Below are 24,733 nucleotides of genomic sequence, written 5' to 3'. Positions count from 1 at the left end.
TTGCTACAGCGCCCACACTACAAGACACAAACTCCGCATAAGTGACAATGATTTCTCTCACAATACTAGCAAATTTCCCGACGGAGAGCGCGCTATAGTAAGCATCGTTAAGGTGATCGTTCGATACAGCGCCAGTGGGCCGTCGACCTATAGCACGTTGTTGTTGGACGCACGATTGAGCTATCTAAAATAACCTCGGGCTTTTGCAAGGATAGAACTTCGCGGAGTATCTTCTCTAGTATTTTATGATACAATAACATTTTTTTCCGCTTCGTGAATTTCTCACTGATCATTATATAAATTTTGGATTCAGAAGATTAATTATCTGCCCAAAGACAAGGCAGGTTCTTTTTAATGAGATAAAATGGGAGAAGAGGCCGATTTCTAGTCATAGGATAGTAGGATTTTTCAATTCACAAAGCGTATCTCCACGTATCCAGCATAACTTGCAGTTTCGACTTCCATATCATGAGCTGAACTTAGAATATTTGAATTCACAAGTCCTATCTCATCAAATCCGGTAGAACTTGCACTTTCTACATTCATATTGTGAGCTGAACTTGCACTGGAATAAGCGCATAGGTCAAGTCGTTGCATAATAATAATTGCATAGAAAAACAAAGGAACAACATGGGAGTAATATCTTACAGTAATTCACAGAAGTTCTGCTTTGGCGGCATGTCCAGATCATCTAAGCTTCTTTCAAACATTTCAAGAACATTTGTAGTAGTAGGGCGATGCATAGGTAATACTTGTATGCACCACAAGCCGATTAAGGTCATCTTTTTCGCGATTTCCTCAATTCCATTCGTGACTTCACATGCTTGTAATCCATCTTCTTGCTCAAAGTGGTCGTAAATCCAATCTGGGAAATACTTTTCACTAGATTTTGTAACAATTGATTTTACATTTCTCCTACCTCCAACCATCTCTAGCAGCATCATTCCATAACTATAAACATCTGAATTAGTTGAAACCACCCCGAAGGTTCGAGAGTAAACTTCTGGGGCAATGAATCCAATTATTCCTCTAGCTCCCGTTATTGAAAGCTTGCTCTCCTTTGTATGACACAATTTAGCTAGATCAAAATCAACAATCTTTGGGTTAAAATCCTTGTCTAGGAGGATATTCTGAGGCTTGATATCAAAATGGACGATGCGTGTGTTGCAGCTATGGTGCAAGTATTCAAGGCCTCGAGCAATCCCGATTGCTATCCCATAGAGCCTCTCCCATTCTAAAAGTTCCTTGGGGTTCTCAGAGTAAATGTATTTATCCAAGGAACTGTTGGGCATGTACTCATATATTAGAGCTCGTTTTGATCCCTCCAAAGAAAACCCAAATAAGCTAACAACATTAACATGAGAGGTTCTTCCAATGCTCATAACCTCATTCACAAACTCGTCCCCATTTTCACAGCAACCAGACGACCATCGTGTAGTCTTCCTTTAAAAACCACACCATAACCACCTTCTCCAAGCTGATTGTCGCGAGAAGATGTTATCTTCATTACCTCTGAGTACTTGTATCTTTTTGGAGCTAGGGATCCATGGGATACTATCATGGCCTCATAATTCTTTTTAGTGCTGCTGCTAGTCTTCTTGCAAAGGAATCTTAGTTTCCACTTTCTGTTACATATCAGCACAGAAAGACATGGAAAGAGCAAAGTTGCAGCAGCTGATGTCAAACCTGAGATGAAAGCAGATGTTTTTTGTGATTTCCAAGACCATCAGTAGTTTAAATTTCTCTTTCCGCAGGAGTACATGGTGCCAAAGTAGCAACACGCTATCACAATTTGCTCAGTCTTGTATTATGCACAAACTGAGAGTTTCTTGTTTCAAATTTTACTTTCAGAATCATCTTTCAATTATTACAGATATGATAAATTTCAAAGTTGCTATTTTGTCATAGAAAATCACTATAGTAAACCCCTGATATTTAAATCATTACATGTGAAAAGATGGCAAAAGTTTTGGCGTACCTATTATCAAAATCTTCTTCCCTTTCCTGTTGCTACCTGGAATTAATATAGATAAACATTTGTGAGTATTATTAACTGGTATTTGTACTCTAATGGCCATATATAACAGCATTTTTTGAAGTACACAAGAACCACTGGAGTGGCATATTTCAAAAGCCGTTTTTAGTGGCATTTCACGGTTTTGAAGAGTTAGCAAGCAGTTTTCATTACCTATTCTTTTGGTGTAATAATCATACAAAAGATTGTACTTAAACGGCCCTAGTGCATGCATGTAGGTTGGTTCCATCCATGTCAGCACGTATGTAAACTGGTTTTGTAGATCTTTGCTTAGTAAGTGAGGGCACTGCTCGTTTAGGGTTGGTTCATCAAACATATATACCTGTTACTTCAAGTGTTCAATTTATAGCGTGTTGTCAAATTTTGAGTTTTACAGGCATTTCTGATTTTGAAGGCTTACCAGCGCACGTCGACTCGTGTAGGTTGCCAACAGAGCAGAGGCAAACGAAGGCGGCGGGCCCATTATTATACCGACATTGCCTGCCACTCGCACTGCAGGTAGAGCAGTCCCCAGTGCCGGTGCCTGTCCAATCCAGGACGAACCCGCTGTCCAGGAGTTGACTGTAGTTTGCCGCCGTCGAGATATCCGCCACCGATCCAAGCACCGGGTGGTAAGTGTACATGCAGTTTCCGGTGGGTATTGCGGGCGGCATGTTCCGGTCATAGCTGCCGCCGAGGTACACGGAGACGGGCCAATTGCAGCTGGGCACGCCTGTGGCGTTCACGTAGTCAGGCCCACGCGGCTCCGTCCCGTTGCATCCCTAGAGGAAGCACAGGGCCCGGTTGGTGGGGCTGATCTCAAACGGGCCAAGAGTTAGGATGGTCGACATGTTGAAGTCGGTGCCGCAGACGGCGTCGGTGCCATGGGTGACTCTGTCGTGGGACACAAGGAAGGAGCTGGTGTCGTAGTCGATGTCGTGGACGCGGATGCCATAGCCCCTCAGGGAAGGCAACATGTTGTTGTCGGCACACCGTAACTCGAAGGCCGGGTGGCCGTAGGAGGAATTTGATGAGTCTCTCGCGCCGCCGAGCCAGAATGGATACTTGATGGGGAGTTCCCCGCATGTCACCGGCTCACATTCGGCCTGTGCGCATTAATGGAGGAGGAACAACGAGAATAAGATGGAGAGCAGTGAGGTCAGATACATGCCAACAACCTTATCTCAGTGATTTCGTAAACGAGAATGGCTAAAGCTCAAGTGAGTGAAGGACTAACATAAGGGAGATGATAATATAAATAAGCGGTGTTAGCCAACAATTTTTTTGTGGGGATTAGGCAAAGACTTTGAATGATTATGTTAATGCTTTTTTGTTTCCCATACCAACTAGAGGGAGTCAACATGAAACGGCAATAGAAGCCACGTACAACATCGTCCAGTGAAGACGCGGCAACAAACCTAGGGTGGTTTGTCAACATCTAAAAGTCTTCATTAATATTTAGTTGGCAATGTTCCATAGTTTTATGGCAAACATATTTCTAGAACTAAAGCATTAATTGTTAAACCTTTAGATCAAGGAGAAGTTGTCATAAAGATGCCGACGATCTGGACATTGTACTGGATGCCACACTGTCACTATAGTTCCATAATTTTTTTGAAGCAAGTAGTGGAGCATTGCTTGTTTCGGGTCTATTAGATGTGCTTCAGGTTTTCAACTGGCAATGTGTCGTCTAATTTTATGAGTTTAACAGTTATGTGAATTTATAGGCAATCGACGTGCGCTTGGTGGGTTGGGAGGAGAAGGAAAGAGGCCATGATCGAGAGCATGAATACAACCGGTTTCATCATGCACGAGGGATGGCGTAGGTGATATCACATTTTACATGATACCCTTTCTCATAATTCAATTTGGAAGTTCATAAAATTTTGAAAATAATGTGAATGTTCATAAGTTAAGTGTCGACAATCCCTAAAAGTTTCTTTATATGGTGGACAAACTGACATTATATATATATATATATATGAATATTCACAATGTTTTTTGATATTTTTTTTAAACTTTGAAAATTTGACTTTTGAGGAGTGGTGTCATATGTGTGGTATCATGGTGTCATGTGAAGTGTGGTATCTTGTGATATTTTTTCAGCTATCTTCTTGGTCAATATATATGTTGCTTGTGTATGATACGTCTCTAACGTATCTATAATTTATGAAGTATTCATGGCATGTTTACAACAATTTTATAAGGTTTTGGTATGATTTAATTAGAACTAACCCGGACTGACGCTGTTTTTAGCAGAACTACCGTGGTGTCGCTTTTTGTGCAGAAATACAAGTTCTCGGAATGGGCTGAAAATTTACGGTGATTTTTTTGTGGACCAAAAGAAACCCCCAAAGCACCGGAGCTGGGCCAGGAAATCACCGAGGAGGCCACAATCCTAGGGGTCGCGCCCACCCCTAGGGCACTCCCCCGGCTTGTGGGCCCCTCGGGCACCTCCTTGACGTGAGACCGACGCAAAAAATTCCTATAAATACCAAAACCCCAGAAAGAACCCTAGATGGAAGTTCAGCCGCCGCAAGCCTCTGTAGCCACGAAAAACTAATCGGGGCCCCATTCTGGCACCCTGCCAGAGGAGGGAATCATCACCAGAGGCCATCTTCATCATTCCGGCGGCCACCATGATGAGGAGGGAGTAGTTCATCCTCGGGGCTGAGGGTATGTACTGGTAGCTATGTGTTTGATCTCTCTCTCTCTCTCTCTCTCTCTCTCTCTCTCTCTCGTGTTTTTGATTTGGCACGATCTTGATGTATCGCGAGCTTTGTTACTATAGTTGGATCATATGGTGTTTCTCCCTCTCTATCCTCTTGTGATGAATTAAGCTTTACCTTTGAGGTTTCACTATTACCGGATTGAATATTTTTATGAATTTGAGAACACTTGATGTATGTCTTGCGTGGGATACCAATGGTGACAATGCGGTGTTCTATTGATTCACTTGATGTATGTTTTGGCACTCAACTCGCGGATTCCCAAGGTGACATTGGGGTAATCTATGCATAGGGGTTGATGCATGTTTTCGTCCTTGTTTCTCCGGTAGAAATCTTTGGGCACTCTTTGAAGTTCTTTGTGTTGGATTGAATATTATGAATCTGATGTTTGATGCATATCGTATAATTGACCCATGGGTACTTGTGGTGACATTGGAGTATCTAGGTGACATTAGGGTTGATTGATGTGTATCATATGGTGTTATTTTACTACAAACTATAGGGCTGTTTGTGACACTTATAGGAATAGCTTAATGGATTGATCGGAAAGAATAACTTGAAGTGCTTTCGTTCCCTACAAGCAATTTCATCTTATGTTCTCCGCGATAGGAACTTTGGAGTGACTCTTTGTTGCATTTTGAGGGATTATTATGTGATCCAAATATGTTATCATTGTTGAGAGACTTTGCACTAGTGAAAGTATGAACCCTAGGCCCCGTTTTCAAGCATTGCAATACTGTTTGTGCTCCGTTTTATTACTAGTTACCTTGCTGTTTTTATATTTTCAGATTACAAAAACCTATATCTACTATCCATATTACACTTGTATCACCATTTCTTCGCCAAAGTAGTGCACTATACAATTTACCATTGTATTGGGTGTGTTGGGGACACAAGAGACTCTTTGTTATTTGGTTGCAGGGTTGTTTGAGAGAGACCATCTTCATCCTATGCCTCCCATGGATTGATAAACCTTAGGTCATCCCCTTGAGGGAAAATTGTTACTGTCGTACAAAACTCAACGCTTGGAGGCCCAACACGAGTCTACAAGAAGAATGTTGCGTAGTAGACATCAGCGTAGTACATCTGTTTGGCTTCTTCTCTATATGTTGGACTTCCTTTTATCAACAGAATTGGGAGATCGGTGTTGCCTTGAACTCCTTCAGGGTTGATAAAGCAAAAGTTAGCTCCAACTTGTGTGGTTCTAATTATTTTTTTCACCAGTACTGTATCAATCAAGGAATTTGACGGGCATTGGTGGGGATTAACGTATGATGAAGATATAATGTCCCTTCATATGATGTCAGTTTGTGTGGCTGGGGTTTTCCTCGTTGTACAAGTAACAGAGACAACGACTGATTCCATCATTAAGACATGCATTTGTTGTTGCTTGACTAAAAAATGTCTTCTATTGGCTCCCTGTCTATATATATAATATAAAGAACCATCTTTATATGGGCAATCACATGCTGACTTTGGTAGTTAAAATGATGCATGATCTGGGTATGTTATTGTACGTACATTGCGGCTGCTAAATAAGTGTATACTAGTTCAAAAAGCATAGTAAATCAATCGCTAACACTGATTCAAAATGACTACTAAATCAATCGCATACACTAGTCCCTTCAATCTAATCATGTTTATCACCAACTCTTTGTGCTAGGCTGCTAAGCATGAATAATAGTGGAAGAAAATATGGTAATTCTACGTGGGAGACGTCTGCTCGGTTGTCTTCAAGTGCAGTATCCCAAGATTCGTAGCACGATAAGTTCGATGAAGCCAATGTTTGTTGACCTTGGCGGTTTGGTTTTGAACTTAGTGCTCGATGCTGGCCTTGGTGGACTAATGGAGCTTCTTGATGTACGCAGCTCGCTTGTTGGCATCCATATGTGCCCTCTCTTGGAATGGTAGTGGAAGTAGATCAAGATGGCTGAGCGGGTTGAAGCCGTACACCACCTCAAATTAATGGGGTCCTACGCATTGTCGAGTGGAGAGGACCTTCTTGGCCTACCTTTAGTTATTATAGTATAATTCTCTAGTTGATAACAACTTAGTGTGGGAAAGCATGATTTATCAAATTGTTAGTATGCACATGGTAACTAAAATATGATGTTGTAAAGCTTCAATAATAGCATGCGCGTAACCAACATAAAGATAATCATACCGGCCTTTCCGGTCACTTCACAATATATCATCATTATTCCTCAATGCTTGCTCAAATTAATGTTGAATGATAAAAGCAAGTGCAACCAAGACCATGTGCTAGAGTATCCGCAAAATAAAGACAACACAAAAGTGAAGTATTTTTTTATTTTCATTAGCTCAAAACAGGAAGAAAAAAGAAAAAAAATAAAATATTTTTGTTCTTTTTTCATTTGTGAAGCATAAAGTGCATCAAGACGCAAAATGGATGGTTTTTTGTGGTTTTCATTTGAAACATAACAACTAGCAGTGCAAAACCATTTTGGTCTTTTGAAACATAAAAAAAGGCACGAAAATCCAAAGGGATTTTGCCTTTTAATTGTCAAAAGGAAAACAAAATGTAAAATGTTTTTTTATTTTCCAAAAGAAATTGTACATCTCACAAAAGAAATTTGAGATTTTTTTTTGATGTTTTCTAAGGTCACAAGAAACTAAGAACCAAAAGAAGAAGAAAACACAAAATATTTTTGGTATTTTCTCAAGTCATAAGAAAACGTTGAAAATCAGACGAAGATGAAAACAAATTAATATTTTTGTTATGATTGGGCTTTTAGAGAAGTGCAAATAAAATAAGGAACAAAAGAAGGGAAAGAAAGCAAGGAACATGAAGGTTATCTTAATTATTCTTCTTGTGTTTTGCAGATGTTTAAATAGAAGGTATAATCATAATTATATTAGTTGTTTCAAGTAAGTACATCACATTAATATAGGTTTCACCACACAACAATTATCAAGGCAATGAACGTTAACTCAGTGAAACTAGATGAAAACTACTTGGTGAAATTCGGGTCTGTACTCGAGAGCGATCTGATCCCTATAAGTAATAACTTCGTGCGTTCGGGCTGGTCAGCGAGTACCATGCTTTACGTGATGATTGCATCACATATTGAGTTCGGCGATGGTAAGTGATTACACACCTTTGCTAGGATTGACTTTAATAAAAAACTAGAGAGTTTCGGGAACATTGTTTTTGGTGACACATCCTATTTGAACACCACCTAACGGGCCGGCCACATCAGTATAGAGCGACTCCGGTGGTGATCCAGTGCGTCGCCAGTGTCTTCTGGTTGTTGTCGTCGGTGGGCTTGTAGGGGCTATGATCAAGGAAAAAAAATAGCGCGTTATAGCGGCGCTAATAGCGCGCTATAGCGTTTCTGGAAACTAAACGCTACGCTATGCAGATTTCACTCGCTACGGCGCTATTCGCGCTAAATACGGCGATTGCACGCTATAGCGCATATCGGCGCTACTTTTTTGACAACATTTTTTTTTCAGACGAATTTTTCATCAGCCCACTATATTTTTGGGCTTTCTGGCCCAGTAACCAAGCATATATCTTATCCTCCAGCCGAGCGAACCCTAACCAACCTACCGAGCGAGCCCTTCCCAAACCGAACGAGGCGGCGGTGGCAGCGGCGGCCGCCGGTGCTTCGCCCGTCTCCTCCAGCCACGGCCGGCCGCCTCTTGCCGCCTCCTCGGGTCGCTGCATCGCCTCCTCGGGTCGCCGTTGCCTCGTCGGGTCTTCGTCGCCTCCTCTAATCTGAATGGCATGGCAGCAAGTTCATCTAATTTTGATTGAGCTTCTGCATCGTTGTTGGCTGGCTCCTAAAGTCCTAAGTCCTTATTTCTGTTATTCTGGACCTTGCTTGTTGGCTGTTTAATTTATCTGTCTACTTTGTTTGTCTGAAATCTGAATGTATGAACTCTGAACAGTGCTATATATATGCCTATATCTGGACCATGCTTTGTTATCTGAACAACGTTTTAGCATTGGTTTTAGCTGCTGAAATCTGTCATTTGTGTTGATATCTGTCATTTGTATGCTATATGCTGAAATCTGAATAATGTTTTGTGAAATGCTATTTTGCAAAATAGCACGCTATTAGCATGCTATTTCGTTTATAGCAATTTTTTGAAAGCTGCGCTACTTCAAATAGCGCGCTATTTTTTCCTTGGCTATGATGAAGGCCTTGATCCTGGATAGGGGGCGCTGCATGGCCCGGTGGGGAGGTGTGGTGGCAATTGCTACCTTGAAGCTGGATCGCATGTCCGACTCAGTAGGTGAGCACTATAGTGCAATGTAGGGGGGGGATGCCCAAGGTATGGTTGACTCGAGCTTCGATGGCAACAGGTGAATGTGTGGTGTGACTGGATTCTTTCCAATGACGTGGGGGGGGGGGTCTTAGGCCGGAAATGGGCCCATCATAACTTATGTTGACACCATTCCTCCTATTGTGGGAGGGAGGGGGCACTCATCCTTGGGAAGCAGTCAACTAGTTGGCTCCATGAGACGTATGGTCACGTAGTAGTGATGCGTCGGCGAGGCTCAAGTGCTCTCATTTGTAGTCACATCAATGGCATGCCCATGACAATATCTTGATAAGTGTGTGTATCCCGGGCACTCCCTTTCATCGAGATGTGTGGAGACTGGTCTCAAGAAGTGGATGACTACCAATTGAGTCTAATGTTTGATGTGGTCTTGAGTTGGTGCATGGCCGCAAATAGTTCCAAGTTTGGCTTGCAGTTATCTCTAGTGAAAACCATGGTAGTTCTACGCGCAGTAATGGGTGACACGGCTTTCGGGAGACATGTTGCCCATATGGTGGCTAGAACACACCACTCTATGGCGGGGGTGAAAAATCCTTGATCTGGTTTTTTATGGCTAGACCTGGTAGTGCCGTCCTTGTGCCGTTGTTTCAACTTTCATTGGTTGCCCCCGTCCATCGAGATCGAAAATCGATGTCTCGGTCGTCTCAGGCTGGACACAACGAAACACACAAGCATGTTATCTTATTGAAGGCGGGTGGTGACGTAGTCGTAGGTGTTTATTTCATACCTTTGTTATGGTTCTACCATTTTTGTCCATCTCACATAGTTTATTCGTTGATGACCTTTTGCCAGTTACCTTGCATCAACTTTTAAATGTATCGGGCCGCCACGGGTGAAATCGCTCGGCATTGGCGGCGGCGAACAAGGGGTCGCGGAAGCGATGTTGTCTGAGAAGCGGCACAAACCCTCGGTTCGCCAGCGGAGGGAGAGGAATACGCGCACGGAGTTGGGCAGTGGTCACCGGCGAGGTTCTGAGTGCGTCGAGGAAAAGCCCGGCGCTACTTGATTGAGTGGATACAATCTACGGAGAGCAGCAAGTAAGTATGCGCCTTCCGCTTCCATGATTTAATCTGCTTGCTATGGATTGGCATATAACATCACAATGGTGAACGCCACATACATCACAATTGGCCGACGCATGCTCCTTGTCCTACGTTGACCACCACAGCCGTGGGATGGCTGGATGGCGTCGTTCTCGGTCAGATCTGGCTTCCTCGCTTCGGCGGTTGTGGCCTCCATGCCGGGTCTCCTTCTCTCCATGTTGGTGCAGCAGCGGACGTGGATGGCGGTGTGGTGATCAAGATGGCGATGGCTACAGCGACCGCCTATGGCTCCATGTAGACGATGGTTACCGAAAGATCTTCGGAGAGCGTTGATTTCTCCAGATCCGATGGTTCACTTTAGCGGTGAGATGCAAACTATGGTCCAAGACTTGACGCAAAGGGATGGTTGTGAAGCGGTGTCCATTTTGATGTAGCTGCTCGGATCGTGCATAAGTGGTGGCGACAACACATTAGTGACTTCGATGTTAGTGCTACATGCACTCAGTCTCGAGTTTCGGGGTGAAAACCTAGATTTGACCTGACAATGATGGTGTTTTTTTTTCCGTTGTTAGCTTGTTGAAGGCATTACTCGAATATCCTCGGACTGATTCTTCAGGGTGAAAACTTAGATTCTGGCCTTGATGGTTGGATCCAGTGACGGCGGTTGCGTCAGCGTCGCTCCCTTCCCGAAGGCGCTGCTGTTGAAGAATTTTGTAGTCTGCGTGAAGTCATGAGATGGTTGGTGCGGATACGGTTTTTGCTATAGTTTGCCGGTCGCGGATTTGATCGCTTTGTCTTTTTTTTTCTCGCCTACATATAGCTTTGGTCATTATGACTTTGCTAGTTGTCGGTGTTTTTATGTGTGTCGGTGTTGGCTGTGTACATCATTGTTATGCAGAGGTCGGGTGTGTGCTCATAGTGTTGTATCCTCTTGATGCTCATTTTGAGTTAATAAAATCCACCCTTTGTCAAAAAAATGCATACATGGAGTATGTTCTAATACAATGCATAATTTTGTTGCGCTTGTTCAATTTCTGAATGTACTCTAGTACAGGGCCACCATCTCACAGTGTTGGAAATGAATGTAGGTTCTTTGATTCACAAGGCTTATCTGCTCAAAGAGTTGGCGATTGTTGTAGGATTTTTGAATTTACAAGGCTGTTCTCCTCTGATCTGGTAGAACTTGAACTTTGTACATCCATATTGCGAGCTGAACTTTCACTGCAATGAGAGATAAGTGCATAGGTCAAGTTATTATTCTATAATAATAATAGTTGCACAGAAAAATAAAGGGAGAAATATTACAGCAATCCAGAGAAGTTTTGCTTCGGTGGCATGTCCATGTCATCTGAGCTTCTCTCGAACATTTCTAGAACTTTTGTTATGGTAGGGCGATATGCAGGCAATATTTGTACGCACCACAAGCCTATTAAGGTCATCTTTCTTGCGATATCCTCAATTTCTGATGTGACTTCACATGCTTTTAGTCCATCATCTTGCGCATAGTGGTCATAAATCCAATCTGGAAAATATTTTTCGCTGGATTTTGCAACAATTGATTTTACGTTTCTCCTACCTCCAACCATCTCTAGAAGCATCATTCCATAACTATAAACATCCGATTTTGTTGAAACCACTCCAAAGGTTCGCGAGTGGACTTCTGGGGCGATGAATCCAATTGTTCCTCTAGTACCAGTCATTGAAACCTTGCTCTCTTTTGTATGACACAATTTAGCTAGACCAAAATCAGCAATCTTTGGGCTAAAATATTTGTCTAGAAGGATATTTTGGGGCTTGATATCGAAATGGACGATACGTGTATTACAGCTATGGTGCAAGTATTCGAGGCCACGAGCAATCCCTATTGCTATCCCATAAAGCCTCTCCCATCCTAAAATTTCTTTGGGGTGCTCTGAATAAATGTACTTATCCAAGGAACCGTTGGGCATGTACTCATATATAAGAGCTCGCTTTGATCCCTCCAAACAAAACCCATATAAGCTAACAACATTAACATGAGAGGTTCTGCCAATGCTCATAACTTCATTAACAAACTCGTCCCCATTTCCTTTGCAGTCATGCAAGAATTTTACTGCGACCAGACTACCATCATGCAGTCTTCCTTTGAAAACAACACCATAACCTCCTTTTCCAAGCTGATCGCTGCGAGAAGATGCTATCTTCATTACCTCTGAATACATGTATCTTTTTGGAGCTAGGGATCCGTACGATACTATCATGGCCTCATAATTCTTTTCGGTGTTGCTGCTAGTCTTCTTGCAAAGGAGAAACCTTAGTCTTTTCCCTTTTTTGCGCCATACCAGGACATAAATACATGTAAAGAGCAAGGCTCCAGCGGCTGATGTCACAGCTGAGATTGAAGCAGATTTCTAAGACCATCAATAGTTTAAATTTCTCAAGTGAGAGTTGCTTGTTTTCAAGTTTTAATTCCAGAATCAATTTCCAATGATTACATAGATGATAGATTTTTAAGGTAGTATTTCAACATAGAAATCACAGCTAGTGAACTACTAATATTTAATTCATTACACATGAGAAAATGGCAAAAGTGTGAGCATACCTATTAGAATAATCTTGCTAGTCCTCTTGCTACCTGGAATATAACACATATATAACATTTATGAGTAAAAGCAATTTTATCCAACAGTACTACATTGGTTGTTTTTCAAAAGAAAATGAATAGCATCGTGTATGGATCTTCAGTATTGTGCCCATGAAGTAAAAAAATAAAAATGCATTGCATGTGAAGAACAATAGAACATGGGCTATATATCTTACTTCCTTTTGATAGAGTAGCTATGTTGATCAAATACAGGATCGACAAATAAAAAGTTGTAGGCCTGTGTAGATTTAGTAGCCAATATGAGCGATCACATAAACTGATGCATTGGATGGTACATTTCAATCTACATGGCAATTAGCAGGAACATGCGTGCTCTGTTAATTTTCCTGCAAATCCTATTTACGAGCAGCATGAACCATAGTGTGGAAAAACTGAAGAATATTTGTTTATGCTACAGAACTAGACTGGAGGCATGCGTTATGTTGAGTTTACACTAGTCAGGCATTTTAGTATCCATAGTGTATAGCAGGTATGCGCATGCATTTCCTGAGGAGCTTCTGCCCCCAATTTCATTTATTCAGTGAATCTGATAAGCCATAGTTTTGTGATCGACCCAAAAGGTTCAATCAGATATTACAATCTCAACCCAAACCTTTTCCATGCGCCATATTCAACGCTGCAACTTATGCACAAGAGCTTAAAATGCTGCTACAAAACACCGTAAAACAACGATCATACCCCTTAACTGAAAAACAGCAGCCACACTAGGAGATAAAAGGAAACATTTACAGCTAGTAGGTATGTGCATGTTGTGTTCATTTTTCTTGTAAGTCCCCTCAACTTAGTGCGCCAAAATCGAAGACTACTTAAAAACTAAAGCGGTGTATCTTTTTTTACGATCAAGCTCACTGTCTCTATTATATAGGTGAACTCTGCCCATAGATGATGGACAAAGACACGCTGCTGGAGCAGTGTCACTTGAAGATATCATAGGCGATATTGATCTTGCAAATTCTCCATGTCCACTTTGCAGCCGCCGGCCATGCACTCAAGAAGAAACCTAACTTCATCACACCCCTTCGTACCCCAACACTGGCATCATCAGAAAGGTACAGTTCCCTGAATCAGCCTTCAAATGTCACATGGCTTGTACGCCGCAGCAAGCCACAGAAATGAGTTATTGAGCGAACGGTGTTGGACCAACTGGGATGGTTTGTGGGTTCCTATGTAAGCGGAGGTGGTCGCACATGCAGGGGCTGTAGTAGAGAAAGAAGAGCTCCTGGTTGGCAGCGCTGATGCGAATGCCAATATCAGAAGAGGTGTCCACGTGGAGTTCGATATCGCACACGCTGTTGGAGAGCTAGAGGTTGGTGACACGGATGGAGTTTTCTGGGTAGGAGATGACGAGGATCTCATCCAGAGAGAGGCCTTGTCTGTGCTGTCGCGGGTGAACTGGAAGGTATGGTAGCCACACTCGGGCAGGTACCCGGCGCAGAGCCACAAAGAATACACGATATGGATGTCCCCGCACACATGCTGCCCATGTAAGCCCTAAACTCTGACCAAATACAAAGGATTTTGGTGGGGAGAAAAATGATAAGCATCCCAACTGTGGTTGAACACTGAACTAGACTAAATTCCCTAGTGGACAGGTAACAAGCGTCAAAGATGGATCCACATACCATCAGAACCCCTACCATCAGACGATTGGTGGGCAGAAAGAAGGAAGAAGAAAATATATTTTGGTGAGAAATGTAAACTGCCAACTAGATAATCACATAGGAAAATAGAAGGAAAAGAAATCAAATGTGCGGAAGATTGATATTTCGTCAACCTTACCAATTTTTTGACAAAGACATAAGCGAGAGTTAATTGTTAGATTAAAATTTTAATTAGAGAAACATTTCGCACCTCGCCGAAATGACCGAAATTTCATAAATTCTGTAATTATTTGAAAAAAAGAAAAGAAAAATTCTATCAAATTCTGATGGAATGTTATATTTAAATTGCGGACAGACAATCTTAAAAAAGTTTACCAATATCATAATTCTAGTATTTGTTCTTGAGGGGGAGTAATTAGCCAACGAAACCTCACGGCCTAAACTGGTTGAATCATACTCCCTCCATTCCATAATGTAGTGCGCTCGCGCTTCCCCAGATATAAATTTGACCACAAATTTAACCAACGAGACCGACTGCAGCGGGAGCAAAAAATTTACCACTGATCGGTCTCGTTGGTTAAGGGTGCACTACATAGTGAAATGGAGGAAGTACAAAATGTATGAATATACATGCAGTACTAAATTTAAATTCTTTATTTGAAAAAAAATTAAAAATTCATTAAACCTGGGATTGATATCCTGCCGCTAGAGTTACCTGAACTACGACAGATGATGAGGTCGGACACGCCGTCAGAGCAGCGGCACCCCAGGATATCGTAGGTGGTGTCAATCCGGCCAAGCCCTCCACTCTCCTCGCACGCCCTGCAATCGTCAGCCGTGTACTCGAGAAGAAACCCACTCTTCATCAGCCGCCGGTAGTCCGCCCCGGTCGCCCCAGGGTACCCCAACACCGGCATCATCGACACAGTACAGCTCCCCGGCACCGGCTCCCATTTGTCTTCGGGCTTGTAGCCGCCGGCGAGCAACGCGAACGAATTGTTGAGCGACTCGTTTGCGCAGTTCACGTGCGCTCACGTGGGCGGCGGCTGCCGCGCCTGCTGGTCGGTGCAGTTGTAGAGGAAGAAGAGCTGCCGGTTAGCCGCGCTGATGGTGAATGGCGCGAGGCTGAGGTCGGAGGAGGCGTTCACGCGGAGCTCGATGTCGCAGGTGCCATCGGCGAGCTGGGCGTTGGTGATCCGGAAGGTGCCGTTGTTGTCTCCGTAATTGATCTCCAGGATCTGGTTCGTCCAGAGGGAGTTCTTGAGGGAGGCTGTGCTGTTGCGGTCGCACGTGACCTGGAAGGCGCGGTAGCCGCACTCTGGCGGGTGCGTGCCGCCGAGCCAGAACGGGTACTCGATGCGCAGGCCCCCACACATCGCCGGGTCGCAGGAGGCGGACGATGAACGCGACGTCGGGGGCTCGGTGGTGCTTAGGGCGTGGGTGGCAAGAACAGCACTTAGCAGTACTGTGGCTGCGCAGAGCACGGCGGCGGCCACCGGGACACGAAACGGATGCATCAGTCGATCTTGATACAACAGAATGGAAGATTGAAGAGGCTAACGGCTAGGGGGGAGGGTGGGGTTTGCTCCTGAAGGCGGAGATTGAAGAAGTACACACGGGAGACGGGGCATGGATGCATGATTAATTGCCGGATGTGTGGACTGTTCGTGGTCACCGAAGTTTGACTGAAATGGACATCACCACGGCACTCGCCGGGAGTGGGGTGCTCACCCGCCAGGTCGGTCGACATGGCCCGATTGCCAGTGACCGGAGGGAAGGTCGTCAGTCGTCAGTCCGGGTTTGGGTTTGAACGCCTCCTACCTACCTACTGCTCCGGGAAAACAACACCAACCATTCCTCGTCCTCCATTCTTTTCTTTGGTCGTTACCGACGACCTGAGAGGCAGTCTCGTTGTGTTCGTAGCGTATCTATCATAAATAATACACTGGGAAATGGATCATCACGCGTGGATTATTCTTTCGCGAGTGATTCTGCATCCATCCAGTACGAGGCAGCCTATCCAACCAAATACGGGGGATGCATGGTTTTATCTGGACGAGAGCACACGGCGCGGCGCCAGGTCCACCATGTTCGAGGCGCCATCGCTGGCTGACATGACCAGGAGGCCTCCGCATGACGCTGGCTCGCAGGGCGTCGACGACAACGACGACGAAGCATCATCGTATCATTGTTCTTGCAAGGTACCGCATGACGACAACAACAACGACGACGACGAAGCATCAACGCCGCCGCATGACGGGGGGTGCTAGAGAGGAGGGTAGTGAGCACTGAGCAGAAGCATGGCAGCTGCTGGACATGAAACGGATACATCTTCTTGCAAGGTACTCCCTCTGTTTTTTTAGTCTGCATATAAGATTTGGTCAAAGTCAAACTTTATAAAGTCTGACCAGCTTTGTAGGAAAAAATATAAACACCTACAATACTAAAATTATATGGTATGAAAATTAATTTCATGATGCATCTAACAATATTGATTTCATATTGTGAATCTTGGTATTTTTCTCTATAAACTTGGTCAAAGTTAACTAAGTTTGACTTTGACCAAATTTTATATACAGACTAAAAAGAAACGGAGGAAGTACTTACCAGTGTGCAAACTAGAGATGAAGATCCCTTTTCCAAACCAATGAGAGAGACGAGAAGGAAAAAAATGCGGAGTTGGTCAAAGTATTGTTGTCGTCCACTTGTCAATTTTCCGGTGACATCAAAATCATTGATTAGTCTATCTATTTTTGCGATGTGACACCTGCCGTGGACTAAAGCTTGACCGAATGCACTATTCCACTCCATGTTCTACAGAACAGAGATATCGCTCAACAAAGACAATTATCGCATTTTTCACAATATATAGTTTATCTCTGTGCTCTGGAAACTGCCTTTGTATTTCAAGTTTTCATCAGCTAGTAGCTTTGTTGTGTAATTTTGAGCATTAGAATTATGTAGTAAATTAGGTTTTGTAGGATTTTAGTCTTCAAGATTTTTTTTTTCTATAGGACATATTGGAATCTAAAGATTGGATTCCTTCCAAAAAATTCTGCCAGTTGGTGTTCAGATTCCAAGACAAAATTATCCTTTGGATCACCCTTTTTTTATTGAAAGAAGTCCAAACTATCTCCGGGCTTTGCATCAATTGATATATCCTAAAGAGAACGCTAATTGTGTATGATGTGAGCTAAACATTTTTTACTACCAATTATCCAAGTGTTTTCGTAGTAGTAAAGAATATGCCATGACATTACTTTTTTTGTTGTTGAAGGGCAATCTAGCTCATTCTAACGAGGTAGAAATGTCTGGGGAGTCTGGGAGCCATAGCTAGCATCCCATGTGTGAGCTCTGAGCTGGGTCATCAGCATGCGAATTTCGAAAATGTCCATTAATTTGCTATTGGCCTGTTACTGGACCAGTAAACAAGCCCATGGTGGCTTGTTTGGGCGTAGTGCAGACTTGAGAAGTTCAGTTTTCTGACTTCAAGTTCAGATCAGTTAAGTGTTGAGAGTTCAGATTAGGCAGAGCTGAGAAATTCAGACTTCAGACCAGAATCGATCTTGGTAATAGAAGCCACTTGTTGTTCTGCACCACACCCAGTTCAACTTGTTACCGAACTTCTAATGATGCACTAGTTTCCATGCTTGCCACGTAGTACAAACAGGTACTGAACGTCCTAGCTTAGCTACAAAACTTGATTAAAACTTGAAAGATGATTCGGCGGGTGAACTTACGTGCAGGCGCAGGCGTAGGGACAGGTACAGGTGCAGGGAGAAGTGGCAAATCCCATGTCATGAGGAAGCCATCCCTGATGAGCTGCTTGTAGTGGCCCGTGTTCGTTGAGCTGGACGAGCGTAGCACCGGCACGACGATAGCATCGCAACTCTCTAGAGCGTAGCCGGCATAGTCCCCGGTCGCGTCGTAGCGCACTCCCGAGCGAACATATGCGTTGGCCGCGTCCACACATCTCATCTTCACCAGCGCCCTGTTCCGATGAGCTGCTGTTTCCGTGCAGTTGTAGAAGATGAGGTTTCGGTTGGAGGGGTTGAGCTTAAACGGGAGTCCAAGCTTGCCGGAGGTGTTCCATCTCGGGAACTGACAGCTGCTCTTGGAGACGTTGAAGCCAATCTCCTTCTGCACATCAACGGCACGCAGATTGCGTTCCTCGTAGGAGATGTTTATGATTGTGAAGCCAGTGAACCCAGAGGTCCGGAGAATTGGAATACTGTCGTTGAAACAATCAACGACAAAATCCAAGGAACCACACGATCTTCCATCCTCCCTGTCAGCGATCCAGAATGGATCGGACACTGTGAGGTCGCCGCACCTCTTGGCCAAGCAGCCTCCCACTTGCTGCTGCTCGGCCGCCGCAAGCGCGAGTGGCAGCAGCCAAACCCAAACGAAGACTAAGAACCAGCAGCTTGAAGGCATCAGTTCATATAAGGACTTGCAATTTGTCGCAGCAACAAGCTCAAGGGGGGTCAGGCAAACTGAATCGATGGTCATGCATGGGCTGTGGGGAGATACAGGAGAGAATATTGTTGCTGTAGAATGAATGATACTACTAGTATATGGGGCAATGAAGTCCTTGCCAGTCTTGGTACGTCCACCCATTGGAATTCCTTTTCGATTCCCCAATTGACGGGGCAAGGAAAGGAAAGACCTGGGGCAAAACGTTTGGGGTCGGGGCGCCGGCCGAACCACTCGGCCGGTCGCGCGCGACCCGTGCGATCCCCTCCCATCGTATGGCCAGGCTTTTCCGCGTGGATGGGACACGAGGCTGACGGGGCCCACCAATCGCTCGCCATTAAACGCCCCACGCGGCTGTGCTGTTTCCTCTCTCTCTTTCATCTCGCCGGTCCCTACCTCAGTTGGCCGTCCTCGTCGCCATTCGCCGTCCCCGCCGGCCGTCCTCATCGCCGGTGGCCACCGGCACCGGCCGTCCTCGTCACCGTTTGCCGTCCTTGCTCGCCGTCCTCGGCGGAAGCTGGAACCGCGTTGTTTCCTGCTGCAACCGGTGCCCAGGAGAGCTGCCATCATGGATGGCGAGCATGGTGACGGCGAGCTGCAAGGACGGCGGCGTTGTTCCGAGTAACAACCGCAGACGTCGTGTTTTGTGCTACGTGCTACAACCAGTGTCACATTTTGCTACAACCGGCATCCCATCAGCTACAATCGGCGTCGCGTTTTGCTACCACCGATGCAAAAAAAAAAAAAGCTTCAACCAACGACGGCTGGAGGTGGAAGAAGATGATAAAATGCTGCAGTTTTGCTACATGCTTCAACCGGCATAGATTTTGCTACAATCGGCATAGCATTTTGCTACGACCGGCGTCACGTTTTGCTACAACACATAACTTTTCTCTGGTTGCAGTGTCAGGTTGGAGATTCCTTTCTTAACGATTGAAACTTTTTCATACACGGTTGAAGCTTTTTCCGTCCACGGTTGAAGCTTTTGTGTAAACGATTGAAACTTTTTTTGTTTTGAGCAGCCCTTGGTTAAAGCTCTCTCTGTCATCTGGTTGAAACTTTTTTCATCTAAGGTTGAAGCATTTTGCGTCAGCGGTTGTATCTCCTCGTGAATCGCAGTGCCAGTTGAAGCTTTTCCATCTAGGGCTTGAAGCTTTTCCATCCTGGGGTTGAAGCTTTTTTAACAACGTTTGCAACACAGAGGGTGTGCGACGGTTCAAGCCTTGCCTCGGTTCAGACGTGAGCTCGTCTTCGAGGGCGCGCGTCCGGTGATCTTCGTCGCCACAGCTCCGACCGTCACAGCGGAGTTGTGACCATCGCCGGGGGAGCTGCAACCGGCGCACACGCTGCATGCATGCGCCGAGCCAGCATGAAACACAGGTGGCCACCGGCGGCGAGGGCGGCAACCGGTGGCGAGGGCGGTGACCGGGGCCGGGGGCTGCCAAGCCCGGTGGTGCTTCAAGTCTGGGTGCCTCGCTCATCCATGGCGGCTAGATGTGTACACTAGCGGGAGGAAAGAGATGAGCTGCGTTGACTTGATGAGGATTAGATCTGACGGTTAATACACAGGTAAATCGGGCGGCAGTTTCGGCCGGCGCACCGGCGCAGATTACTGCCCTTTCAGATATGTCGAAATTATGGAACGTGTGAATAGTCTCAGTCTGGGATGCCGTGAGCTCTCGGGTAGATGCATACTAGTACTACTTTTCCACAGCTCCAGCCCGGGCGGGAAACGCCAAGCCAGTGTGCGTCGAGCCAGACGGGTACGTGAAAGAATGATTGTCGGGCCCCCTGCACCTCATCTCCTTGTTATTCTAACGTTAGCCACTGCGTTGTGCAACTTGGCCAGGGTAGAAAAAAGTAACTTCTTAAGAGCCATGCTTCGGTACACCCACCTCCACAAACCGTATAACACCTCCGTATGTGACGCATATGAGCTATAATGTATACGTACATAGCAGATCCATCGGCCCATCAGACAACTGGCGCACGTCCCCCCTACATCCTGGGCCTGGCCCATTTATTATTTTATTGTTTTTTAAGCTTCAAAAAATAAATGGGTGAGCAGTATCAAACACCCGACCTCTTGGTTTATCTCTACCAGCAGTAACCAACTAGGACAGCGCCCTTGTTGTGCCTGGCTTCTTCTTTTATACGTCGTGTTGTGCATCTTATCTGTCTGTTTTTCTTTTTGCCTTTTTTCTTTGGTTTTTTTATTTATTTCTTCTTATTTTTATATATTTTTTATTTTTCTTAAATTCGTGAACTTTTTTTAAAATCCGTGAACTTATCTTTTGAATCTGTGATGTTTTTTCATATGAATGAATATTTTTCAATATCGCAAACTTTTATCAATTTCATGAAATAAAATTCAAAATTTTTAACTTTTTAAAAAATTCTTCAACCTTTTTTCAAGTCGATGAACTTTTTTGAATTTCTCAGCTAACACATGTAATCATATATAGGATAATCTTCCCTAAAAATAATAGGTTAACCCTATTGAAAACTTGAAATTTCGCACGAAGTATAAAGTACGTCCTAATTCTTAGCATACATAATTTGAAATATCATTCTTCATAAATCAATATTCCTTTCACGTACATTTCACCCAAACAATTTGAATACCTCGAGCCGTGCGTGGCCATGGGAGATGGGCTACTGATTTTTCGTTGACCAGGATAGGATGCACCGTGATTAGTTTATTATTTTTAGGGGTCATGATTAGTGTCTATGTGAGCGGCGCACTGAACTTTGTTCCGCAGGTGAGGCGTCCTCCTGGTTATTTGCTAATAACAGATTCACGTTAGATTACATCCATCTTAGGTGAAGGATTTAATTAAATGGATGTGATTGGGTGGTGTTGATTTATCGGTGTACATTTGTTTGAGTGTACATAGGAAGGAAAATGGTGTACTTTTCTGAAATTGATAAACCTTTTTTCAACCTGTGGACTTTGTAGCAGAAATTTTTGCATTTTCTGGAGTTTACTCGATGAAAATGGTCGATAAATGGCCGGACTGACGCAATTTGCATATGGTGTCTGAATTCGTCTAAACCTAGAATGATGCCTACCAAGGGCATGGCTAACTACTAGAAAAGTTGGGATTATTTCATGCATGTACATAAATAGACCATGTTCAACGGAGGGTTTTCAAGTAGGCCAGAAGAGTCCGTTTGAGAACACTTTTTTTAGCAACTGTCAAATGACCCGGTTTTTCTGTGAGCTTATATGAACAATTAAAGGTAGCATGCCAACTTGTTTTAGTTTTCGACAAATTTTGCATTTTTTAGAGTTCTCTCGTAAGGAATGGCCGATAAACGGCCGGACATGTCGCAACTTGCATAGGATGTCAGAAATCATTCAAAGTTGACATGTGTGCCTACCATGGGCATGCCCACCTACCTGCAAAACTAGGGGTCGTTTCGGATGTCCAAAACTATACCATATTCAATGGAGGCTGTCCGGGTATGAAGGTTTCGTTTGAGAGCACGTTGTTTCTCGACATCCCTGAAATTGCCTCAACTTTTTTCATGACCTTGTATGACCAATTCAAGCCACCATGCCGCGTTGTTTTGGTTTTCAACAAATTTTGTATTTTTCTGGAGTTTTCTTGGTCAAAAAAGGCCTATAAATGGTAGGACATGTCGCAACTTGCATACGGTGTCAAAAATAATTCAAATCTAACATGGACGCCTAGCATGGGCATGCCCACCTTCCGACAAAATTTAGGGTCGTCTCAAGGATGTCTAAAACTAGACCATGTTCAACAGAGGGTGTCAGGGTAGCCCAGAAGGCTCCGTTTGAGAGCACATTATTTCTCGACAAGCTTGAAATGGCCCCAATTTTTTGCATGGCCTTACATGACCAATTCAAGGCACCATGTCAAGTTGTTTCGTGTTTCTACAAATTTTGCATTTTTTGAAGTTTTCTCGACAGAAAAAGGTCGACAAATAACTGGATGTGTCATAACTTGTATACGATGTTGAAAGTTCATGGATTTAAGAAAAGGTTCACCATTTAAAAACAGTTCTTGATTTTTTTAAATAGAATTAAGATCAAAATAAAATTGAAAAATAAAAAGGAAAATGGGACAAGCAAAAGCCCCCCAAAAAGAAAACCACAAATTTTAAAAATTGTTCATGTTTCGAAAGATGTTCGGGAATTGTTTGTGTTTCAAAATTTTGTTCACTTTCGAAATAAAATTGCTCAAATTTGGTTCACAAATTCCAAAACTATTTGGCATTTTAGAATTGTTTGCATTTGTTAATAAAATTTTCAGACTTTTTCAGAAAATATTTCATATATATGTACGCTACTGTGTTTTCTTATATATTTCTCGCTAGAACTTAACACAAGCAGTGGTTGGTTGTAGTGGCTATCGGCATGTGCTGTTTGGTGGGAGGTCTTGAGTTCAAATCCTCATAATCTCTCCCTTTTCCTTGTGACCATCTTCGCCTGCACCAGTTCTTTTTCCCAGCGTGCCGCCGCCGCGACCTTCTCCGTGCAGTTGTACAAGATGAGTTCCAGGTTGACGGGGGAGATCTTAAACGGGCGGCCCAGTTTGGCAGAGGTGTTCCAGATCGGTAAGCAGCTTTTGAAGTTGTTGGGCGCGTCGTGTAATAGTTGCAGCTTGCCTAGATCAACGACGCGCAAGCTGTGGTCCCCATAGGAGATGTTGATGATTGCAAAGCCGGTGCTGCTGGCCACGGAGCTCGGTAAAAGCGGGTAGCTGTTGTCAAGGCATGTAAGCTGGAAGTCTGGGGATCCAGGCGAACCACATGATCTTTCCGTCTCCAATTCAGGGACAAAATTTATGTTCTAACCTTTTATGCTAACAAAATCAAGAATTGACCTCGTTTGCGAAGAAATTTTAAATCTGACTTTTTTTGGTCACGCCAACATCCTTGACGTTTGGCTTGCATGGGAGACGCCAGACTTTGTGGCGTTTGGCCCTGGCCCATACGAACCTAGCTGGCGCTGAAGTGGCACTGCCAGACGCCATGCATCTTGGCGTTTGGGCAAACGCCATGGAGCCTAGCGTTTTGAGCCCATCCATTGTGAGTAGACAAGAAAATATATTGGCATTTGGGAGCTAAGCTTCATGTAGAAACTGCGCTGCATGCATGCATCAATAATGGACTTGCTTCCGTCAATAATTGTAGTAGGTTAATTAATCTTATCAGGAAACTAAAAGAATTGGTAGTAGGCTTTTATTTAGCAAAAAAAATGTATTCTAGAACTTAGGAAACCATCCAAACATACTAGACGGTTACACGGGCGCTTACTAGGGTGCTAAGGGCATCTTCAACGGCAACCCGCACGTGCCGCCTCTATACAAGAATTGAAGTTGTCCGCCTCCATGTAGCCCTCAAGCTTGGCGTCGACGGGACGGGAGGGGTGGTGGCCTTTTTGGGACACGAATGGTGATGACCTACCATGCACTACTCTTACTCGTTGTCGGCGGTGCCGAACAACGCCTCGCTCGCCTCACTCGCCTCGTCATCGCACTCCATGCAGGCGGCCGCAACTTCCGCCACCCGCTGCCGGTATCGCTAGCGGGCGAGGTGTATCTCGCGGGCGGAGCGGTAGGATTCAAGTAGCGCTTCCTGCTCTGCCAGGTCCTCGTCCGGCGCGGCAGCCCTGCCGGCGGTGCCCTACTCCTCCGCCTGCAGATGCTCCTAGAAGAGGTTGTGGTTATAGTTGGCGTCGGCCTGCGCCTTTCGAAACTGGCCCTCCCGCTCCCTGCACCATGTCCATATAGTGGGCACGGGCCTTGTCGGTGGTCATGGTGCAATAATGCACCGGTGAGGGTGGAGCGGAGGAGGAGGGTGTCACGGAGGAAGAGGAGAGTGGCGCTGGCACGTCGGAGGAGGCATCCACCAGCTGCCTGCCGACCTGCCAGTCGGCAGTAATG

General features: G+C 44.5%; 2 pseudogenes; both read right to left on the bottom strand.

Moving 5' to 3' along the window:
- Positions 1-408: 408 nt before the first annotated feature.
- Positions 409-8,434, bottom strand: LOC119279210 (annotated as a pseudogene).
- A 2,662-nt stretch (positions 8,435-11,096) lies between these two features.
- LOC119274577 lies at positions 11,097-15,919 on the bottom strand (annotated as a pseudogene).
- Between the last annotated feature and the right edge of the window lie 8,814 nt (positions 15,920-24,733).

The sequence above is a fragment of the Triticum dicoccoides genome, chromosome 3B, assembly GCF_002162155.2.
Source record: "Triticum dicoccoides isolate Atlit2015 ecotype Zavitan chromosome 3B, WEW_v2.0, whole genome shotgun sequence".
Classification (NCBI taxonomy): Eukaryota; Viridiplantae; Streptophyta; class Magnoliopsida; order Poales; family Poaceae; genus Triticum; species Triticum dicoccoides.
The sequence above is the reverse complement of the archived record's forward strand: the minus strand, read 5'-3'. Positions and strand labels throughout refer to the sequence as shown.